The sequence below is a fragment of the Humulus lupulus genome, chromosome 3 (assembly GCF_963169125.1).
Source record: "Humulus lupulus chromosome 3, drHumLupu1.1, whole genome shotgun sequence".
Classification (NCBI taxonomy): domain Eukaryota; kingdom Viridiplantae; phylum Streptophyta; class Magnoliopsida; order Rosales; family Cannabaceae; genus Humulus; species Humulus lupulus.
The window spans coordinates 25,382,435-25,392,372 of NC_084795.1; the positions used below are offsets into that span (position 1 = coordinate 25,382,435).

Sequence of the window (9,938 nt, forward strand, 5' to 3'; positions counted from 1 at the left end):
TAACTACAACAAAATTACTATAAAAACACTCAAAAATATATAAAATCAAAATAAACCCAATAAATTCAAAATTACTTTAAAATTTAATAAATCAATTAAAAATTCAAGAATTAAGCAATAAGTAGCACATAAAAAGTGGTAAAATAACTCTGTTTTGTAGAGTTATCACAATCCTATACAAATCAATCCCGATATCAATGCACTCTCTAACATGTATCCATTTTTCTAATAATTTGGTATCCAGATAGTAATGCAAGTGTTAAAAAGATTTTACAATCTAAGTAATGAAAATCAAAATACACATGTAATCTAAAGCGTTGATTGTGATATTCATAATAATACATGTATTCCTAGCTGAAAAGAAAATGACTTAAAGAAACAAAAACTCATAAATTACAGGGACCTGTACATTCTTCTCTTTGAAAAGCAAAAAATAGTAATGCCCTTAAGAAGAGGACAAAAGAAAGAAGTTGATACAACTAAAATTTACAACACCGTGAGGTTTAACAGTGGGAGACAAAGTAGCTCTTGGTCTTCCACAGAAAGCTGAAAGCTTTGCCCATCTTTCTTCTTGAAATGGATTTACAATAAGGCTTGGATTCGGGAGCTGGCAGCATAGAAATCTCACTACTTTCGGAAGGCATTTGCTCTTCCTCCTCGTCTGGAGATGATTGGACTTGGTCTCGCTGTCGTTGTTCACGAAACAACATGAGAAGTTTCTGTGCCTTATCTTTTCCTCTCGTGGTCCAATTAACTGAAATTGAAACAAGTCCTGGTATTACACCTTCTTGTAAGACCATTTGACAGCATTTATCATTCCCATTACATAAAAGTAACAGACAACATACAGCTTGTTCTTGCTCACTGGGTTCACCAGCATCCAATATCGTTGCAAGTACACCAATAATGCCTGGCATTTACACCATCTCATCTTGTCCTGATTGACTCGAAGCCAAATTTAAAAATACTGCTAAGCATTTTTCTGTCCATGTGCTGTCAGCAGAGGCTGCAAGGGATTCAAGGTTACTGATAATGCCAGATGAAAGTAGATTTGGGATATTGGAGGGCACACTAGAGAGGTTGTACAGGGCATCAAGCTTGCACTAAACATCAGTATTAGCTTGAAGGAGCTGGGTTAAGAAAGGAACAGCCTGAGATGACCCAATGATAGGTTTGGCTTCTTCAAGGCAGGAAAGATTCAAATATAGTGTTGTGGCAAAACCATGAGAATTAGTAGAGGAGATCATTTCCTCCAGTAATGAAATTGTACCACCCACCAGCATCATTTCCTTGTTTCTGCCATGAGAAGAACAATACAAATTATAATGGAGCGATTGAAATATATACCTCAATAGTTTATAGCAAAATAATAAACTATACAAGCAGTGAAAGATGTATACGTGTCTTGTTAGAATGTGGAAAGTGGTGCATGATAAGAAGCATGAGGTTCCATCTCAAAACCAATTGGTGATGAGTGGAGTAACTCATACTCTTATAAATTTTTTAATATACCCACACACTTTCCATGTGGGATATTTTCTCTAACATCCCCCTTCAAGATGGTTCCTATTTTTGCTCACCAATCTTGGACGGCTCAATCGCAGGTGTAACACCTCACGTCACTATGGCTGCTTTCTGGAATGATGACTAGCCCTACAAACCAACACGAGTCTTTCCAGCGTGCTTTGTCCTCACTCGCACGTTTCCTGGAAAAACTTCCCAGGAGGTCACCCATCTTGAGATTACTCCAGGTCAAGCACGCTTGACTTTGGAGTTCTCAAGTGATGGGCTACCGAAAAGAAGATGCATCTTGTTGATATAGGTAGTACCCATCAATCCATTTAAGTCATCTTCAATTGTGTAGTCACATACCTACATAGTCTTAGAATTATCACACTTGACCTTCCCCAGACAGTGTGGGATTGCACAGCTTTACCCAGTCTTTCCCCTTACGGATCACAGGATTCTGACTGTCACAGAAAGTGGCTCGTTGGCTCTTTCTGCTCTTTTTGGCTCACTATCCTCAAATCACAAAGGGCTCTTTTGGCTCTCTTTTTGGACCGGTTTTGGATTTGGATCGGATACATACTCGTTAGAGTATCTTTGGCTCTTGATACCATGTTAGAATGTGGAAAGTGGTCTAGAAGTATAATAGAGTGCATTGTAAGAAGCATGAGGTTCCATCTCAAGGTTTTGAGATGGAACCTCATGCTTCTTATCATGCACCACTTTCCACATTCTAACATGGTATCATGCACCACTCTAAGTCATCTTTTAACAAGAGGATTTTAAAATAAAATAAAAAAGTTAAAAATTAAGTGTAACACATATTTAATTAAATACGAATTGTAACACATATAGATTCAATTTCAAATATTATTGGCTAGGGCATGAACTAGATAGATGTTAGAAAACCTAGTACTTCTTGTTTTAAGGTTGGTATGGATGTAAAATAACTAAGAGATCATTCATCAGTCCTGTAGTACAATCTTTCATTACTTAGTCAATTTGGAGCCTTTAGATCCTGGAGCCATTAGAAAATAGCTCACCTGTTATTATTGACAGCAAGGTTGAAAAGAGTCATTGCTCCACTTTCCTGAGCAACATCATTTCCTACCCGCACAGCTAAGTTGAGAAACTACATAAGTGCTTCAACAAACCCATTAGCTCCCATATATATCCTAGCTTTTTCATCATCCTTCAGTGAGAGCCTTAATTTCTCCACCACTTTGCACTTTATCCTCATGTTTTCTCCTTCATTCAAGACAGTCAAAAAGTCCTGATAACGTTCAGGCACATTGAGCTCAGACTCTTCCTCTATTGGACAAACACTTTCAGTTTCATTTCCATCAGCCTCACCTAAAGTACCACTTTCTTCCAAAGGAACCACCTTAACCCCCTCAAACTTGCAAGAGTTAACACTACCCATAGATTTTGAATTTGTGGTCTTAGACTCAGATAGAGCTAACCTCCAATAGTTAAGATCAAGAGACTTTGGAGGACCATCGGGAACACAAACTCCATTCTGATCACACCAACTAGCAACAAGACCCTTGACACAGTAATTGGGAGTCAAAGAAATATGAAAAGCTTTTGTTGAGATTTTGGGCAGGTATTATGCCCATCACTGAACCATTTTTCAATGCATATCATTTCATATGTTTGACCAAAAGCAATGATGACTGGATCATACATAAGCTGCAGAGATATTGGACACCTCAATTCTTCAAGTGGAAGAGGCATTTGCCCTGATCTCCTATTATTTGGCTTGAAGTTGAAAGAACTAAGTTTTGATAACTGTCGATAAAAATCAAACTCATACATGATAACAAAATAACATGATATTAATTTGGAAAAAAAAGTTTTCACTTATTACAACCATAAAACAAACAATAAATAAAACAAACAATGAAACTAACTATTCTAAAAATCAGGATCTTCTACATCTGATCCTTCATCTAGCATATCATCATCTAATTCTTCATAGTCTTCATTATCATGTGCCTCAAAATGTCCTCGAGGAAGGTTCGTAAAAATCCTATGTTTTTGCTCATTTGTAAACTGAAATTCTGATTTTGAAGTGAACCTAATTAAAAGAAAGTAATATCGCATTGCTTCTGGCAGTTCATCTTCATCATCCATTGTTTCCCATATCTCCTCTAAGGCTGCAATTACGGGATGAAAATCTTTAACTAGTCTAATTACTAAAATGTATTGTTCCGTTGCTCTCATCATGATTTGCTTAGATTCTTGAAGGTGACCTATTTCTCTGTGGAACAAAAGCAGTCTCCGAGTAATTCTCTCTAGTGTTCCTATGGTGTTTCTCAGTTCTCTTATTCTCTTTAAAGCCTTAATGGCTCGGATATCCTCATAGGTTAATGCTCCATTCATACTTAACTGAAAACATAAATGCTAAATTTTTTAGCTATACGTATAAGCATAATAACTATAATTTAAATACTTACTTGGCGGTCAGATTCGGAGCTTTGAGTGTGTGTATCGAGGAGAACTTCATGCGAATGAACCGTTGCTCTGATACTAACTGTAATGACCCAACTACTCTAGACTTTGGACCATTAATGACTACTATACATAGACACTAATTTTTAACAAAACTTACAAGTGAAATAATCATAACTTCATTAAAAACTTGTAAAACACATGTTAAACTACATAAAATTTAAAGTAGGATATGGGATCCCATTGTTTTAAAATAAAAACATAACATAATTTAAAATAAATGGATTACATAATAAAGTGTGGAAAATACATATAAAATTTAAAGAGACTTCATCCTCGAATCGAACGCTCGGTCCATCGATTCCATCCCGCCTCAATACACATCCCCAAGCTTCCAAGAACCTTTCCCGCTGCCAAAGTTATTTTCCTGCACATATAAACAAAAAGGAGTGAGCCTAATGCCAAGCAAGGAAAACCTAACATGTAAATCATATACATAAAATTCATATCGCAACATATACTAAAACATATCATAAACATATGTCACACATACTATAATGGCCATTATTACTTGGGGCTCGTAAACTAAACAAGTCATATGCCCATTAGATTTGAGGGGCTTGCTAGCTAAGCAAGTCATATGCCCATAAATTTATTGGGGCTTGTTAGTTATACAAGTCATATGCCCAAGTCTACAAGATACATAACATAACATAACATATAAATCATATGCTAACATAACACATAAATCATAAGATAACATATAATATCCTATCCTATTTTCCTTACCAAATATACCGGGATATGTGAACAGGTTTGGGACCTTGGGACACTCCTAAAAACCATCAATGAAAGGGTGAGTATACTAAAGAAAAAGGGATGAAAATAATGAGAGAACTATTCCATCGAAAGATACTTACCAAGAACCTTATGTTCAAGATCTTAGATTTCTTAACCAAGAATAAAGAATAAAGTTAGGATGTTGAGTAGAAAACTATAAGAACTTAACGATAACAATACCAAAATGAACTAGAGTTTGGAATACCTTGAACGCTTCTATGACCGATCTAAACCTTGAACCGAAATGTGCAATAAACCTTACTTCCCAAGTGTTTGGTAAGCTTATAATCCCCAACCCAAGTGTTTAAGCACTCAAAAATAACCTAGCAACTTGCAGCCTCTGAACTTAGCTTGATGAATGAATAAATGGCTGGGTACTAGGTCATATTTATAGAGTTTAAGAATAAAAAGATCTTCATTTAACTTGAATAAAATAATGGCTTTTTAAGTGAAAAATATTTGAATTATCGTTCAGCAGAGGCTGAAGACTCGGTCAGAAAGATGCTGGACTTATCAAGAGGTTAAAGATTAAAATGAGAATGTTTTCAAAAACACTCAAAAATCCATCAAAGGAGCCGATATATCGCCTAGGCCAGTATTCCAGAGGCTCGTCGAGGTAATCGTGCGAAGTTACGTGTTTTTCATATCCTTGTATTGCGATATATCGCCCCCTATAGCTGCGATATATCGGCATACGCTGAATATTTAAACACAAAATTTCACATTTTCAGCCTAATTTGAATTGAGTAAACAGCCTTGACTAAGTCCTCTAACGATTTCAAAGCTGCTGACAGACCCTAGGATATTCAAATATTAATTTTAATAAACTTATTCCTCAAAAATACTTAATTATCATTAAACATACACATGACAAGTGTTACTTTCTTATTGGGTCTATCTAAACCTTATAATATAATAAATATCACCATCAATATCCGCCATATTAATCAAACCTTAGGTTAAAATTAATATTCTTAAATTATAGGTTAAACTTAGAAAATCTACAAGTGTTACTACGAGTGTCCAATTAAATCCCGGTCTGAACCAAAATCTACAGTCATAAAAATACTACTACTATTACTATTATTACTACTATCTAACTAGCTAAGTAAAGTTCTTGAACTCTACACATAATAAGACCATGAATAGAATACAGAAAAGGAAGCCAACCAAGTAAAGTTTGCTACACTCAGAGCAATGTTGAAGAACATTCTTGGCCTTCTCAAGTGCTACATGTAATGAACATAAAGCTTGAATCCCAGATTTTCTTCTAGGCCGAGCTGCTTCCAACGAAGGGAAAATTGGCAGTATTTTGCAATAAATTGAGGAAAGGGTCCTGCACATTTCTCCATGGAACTACAAGCAGCATAAAAATAAATTAACACAACCAAAAGATCTTTGAGCTTCTCCACTATTCAATCTTCATTTTCTTCACCACAACCAACTGAGATTTGAGTGCCTCCACCCGTCTATTGTCGCAATCCATCACTCTTAGTCTCCCATCGACGAGTATAGCATTCTGTTGTTGGAGTTGTTCTACATTCCATCTCTTTCCAATTGTGACTTGCATAAACTAAGCTTGAAGTTGGCAGTGGTTGGTTGATTGCTTGTTTCGTTTAAATTACTATACACTTCTTCCATAATTAGGACCTATTTAAATTACTTGTAGTATAGATACATTTTTATATATATAAAAATATTTATATACCTTGTTTTTGTTATCTTTAGAAAGGAAAGATTCAATAATGGTTTGATGGTTTGCTTGAGTTGTTCTTCATGCACTTTATATGTTTGATGAAATGCCTCAACTATATTTCATGTGTTTGATGCTTAAAACAGCTTTGTGTGATACTATCTTTCTGCCTCTTGAACACTAGGAAGATGGGTACTACAATAATGCATTCTCATATTTGTCTCAATTTTTTATGCTGCTAATCTTGCTATTGCTTATAGTATCAGTTGCATGTGTTGTATGCAAGAAAAATGTAGCTAAGCAAAGACAGAAACTGAAATATATGCAAATAGAACATGAGCAAAAAACAATGAAAAATCGTTGATGCGCTGTTTGTTTTTCTCAAAGTTTGAAGGTATATTTTATACATGAATATTAGTTATTGTTGGTTATATGAAGATAGTTATTGTTGGAGAAATAAAGTAACACATTAATTAGCATATATATATATGGGAATTCTCCTATAGGGGCTTCACTGTAAGCCCTACCGATGGGACTCTCAGTGTTCTCGACCCGTGAACAATTTTCGGCGCGATTTTTTTTAAAGAACGTGTATATTGTAGCTATTTAGAACATCCTAAAAATTTTCAGAAAATTCCAAATAGTTTACAGAACCGAAATCTAAGTTGAAACATGTTGTTGCACGACTGACTAATTTTTTTTATGCGCGTGGAAAGCAACATGTTTGAACCTAGTTTTCGGTACTGTAAGCAATTCAAAATTTTCTGAAAATCTGCAGGATGCTCTAAATAGCTACAATATACACAGTCATAAAAAAATTGCGCTGAAAATTATTCATAGGTCGAGAAACATTGAGAGCCCCACCGGTAGGGCTTAAAGTGAAGCCCCTATAGAAAAATTGTCATATATATATATCTGTTTACCAAGATTTTCGGAAACTATATTAATAAAGATTAAGCTGGATTAATGATATGGTATTTAGAAGACATAAACGAGATTTTTACGTGGTTGGGGCATTAACGAGCCTTAATCCACGAGACAGTTGTGTTAGTGCTTGGAAAGTCTATAACAATGGAGTTTTTCTCTATGTTTCGACAGAGTAACAATATACCAGACAAAAGGAGATCCCTTCCCTAGTGCTCTGTCACCTGTATTTATAGGCTCATAGGAGCACTGGGCTTGGGTCGGGCTGACCCGGGCCCAACAAGGATATAAATACCACTGGCTTCTCTATCGGAAGCCCAATACAAAGGATAAAAATATAAAAGACAAAATGAGTAGAGCCCAGTGGGGCAGCCCAAGGCCTATCTATCACCTGACAAAAATGAGGCTTTTGGGCTGGGCATTCCAAGTTACAAGATAGATTCAGGGGACAAGATCAATCAGTGTAGTGGCGGCACAGATCTGAACCAGTGGCGTGCAATCCCGAGGTGGCCTTTTTCGTAGGTGAAAAGTGGGGACAACTCCCACGCGTCGCAGGGCGGCGTCAGGGTCTCGAATGCTTTATCCTGCCAACCCTGAGGACTTGACCCAGGTTCGTTTACCATTGTCCATCATCGTTTACCGTAGGCCCAGATCATCCACATATAGCTCGGGCCGTTTACCAGGCTCCGGGATCGTTTGCATACATTTCGACCATAACCCCAAACTGTCGTACGTCTCCCGGATCATCCTTCCTGGACACCGTCCGGGTCTGGAACCACACCTGGGTCATCAATGCCAATCACTTCCTGCCAAACGGGCTTGGGTTGGGCCCAACCCCAATTACCCAGTTAGTGGGCCTGGACCGCCGTCCTGGGCCCAAGGTAGGAAATGGGGATAACATTTACCCCCCAAGCCTACACCTGGGTCTGCGAGGTGGAGGCTTGCCTTGCTCCCGGACACCCCACGGTCATCTTCCCGGTTCCTTCTTAGAATCGTGGGTCTGTGACAAGGGGCAGTGTGTGCTGGGCGCACGCGGAGCCCGGACCATTTAACAATGTCTGGGTTCGGTTACTGAAGTCCTGTTTTGTGACGAGGGACACACTTGTTGCCCAGCGACTGCTGCAATGATGGCACTAGACCTCGAAAGGTCACCTAACCACCTTAAGGGTCGCTAGGTCTAGGCTAATGCGTCAGCACGGATTCCAAAGCATCCCATCCGCATGGGGGTCCTTCATTAATGCTTCTGCACTGAGGTGGACCGTAGGATGGGGTGACCTTTGACATTCCCCCCTCCTGGGACATTGGATTGAAATGGAAAGGATCCATCACTCGAGAGCTCATTAATGCCCCTGCACGATCTTGGACCGTCCGATGGGAGATTTCCTATCCGCTGGATCAGAGACCAGGATTTGGGGTCTCAATAAATACTCCTCAGACATTCATTTAAAAATTTTACACTCTCGATCCATTCTAAGAACTGAGGATCTATTTATGTCCGATCTCACCAACGACATCTTCCACCGCCTGCTTACTCTGCGCCGTCGCCTTTTTCCAACAATTCCAGCATCTGCACATCTGCCTGAGCGCACGTCCTCGGCCTGCCCTGTCGATGAGCTGCTGAACTGCCTTTGCCAATTCAAGAATGAGATTTTGCCGTCTTTATCGCCGGACAACCACCTTCTTCCACGGCCAGCCATTCACAGTAATTCCTCCTGTCCTCTGCCTAAATAGATACATGAACGTAGGTTCTGTCCTTTTGCTCATATGTTTACGCTGCTAGAACTTGTTTACGCTTAGGACTAGTGCTAGGAAGGCTGCCTGGTCAAGGTCGCTCCGGGTCTAGGTGCTTCTCGGACAGGCGGGGGAACCTATTTAGTAGCCCCTTTTTCGTTCCCGATCTGGGTCTCGTGGTTCTCTGGTGAACCTGGACCTGATCCGGAGGCGATTCCAAGCAATCCGTAGGAGGCCCCCCGTACCTTAACCGACTTTCTTGGGTTTCGATATTGACTACTTGGTTTGTCTTGTCTTTTCTCCTAGATCATCAACCATGACGTCGGGTGTCACCCTTCACTCGGAGGAAGAAGTTAACAGGGCCCCCGTCCTCCTTCTCGGGTCCCGGACCCCCAAAGGCAACAGATGGGAGATGGACACGGTGCCGAATCTATTCCGGAACTACGGAATGATGCTCGTCCTGGAGAGACGCCTGGGCATAGAGTCCACTCCTAGACTCTTCCACAACCACCTAGCAAGGATAGAGGAGCGGGTGCACACTTCCATGAATGGGTTCGGGGCCTGGAGCGCTAGCCACATCAGTGCGAGAGCCACACTCCCGCTTCACGACTACTTCGTGCGGTTCCTAACATACGTGGGGATTGCACCCTTCCAGCTTCTGCCCCAAGCCTACCGATTGCTTGCGAGATGGCGTGTCTTCTGTGTCACGAGGGAAATCGCGGAGCCGACCCCCGCGGAAATCTTGTACTAAAAGATGGAACCGCAGATTAATGCCAAGGACAAGACCTTG

General features: G+C 39.5%; 1 pseudogene; it reads right to left on the reverse strand.

Annotated features, from left to right (window-relative positions):
• Nucleotides 1-301: 301 nt before the first annotated feature.
• On the reverse strand, nt 302-9,114 carry LOC133823808 (U-box domain-containing protein 6-like; annotated as a pseudogene).
• Between the last annotated feature and the right edge of the window lie 824 nt (nt 9,115-9,938).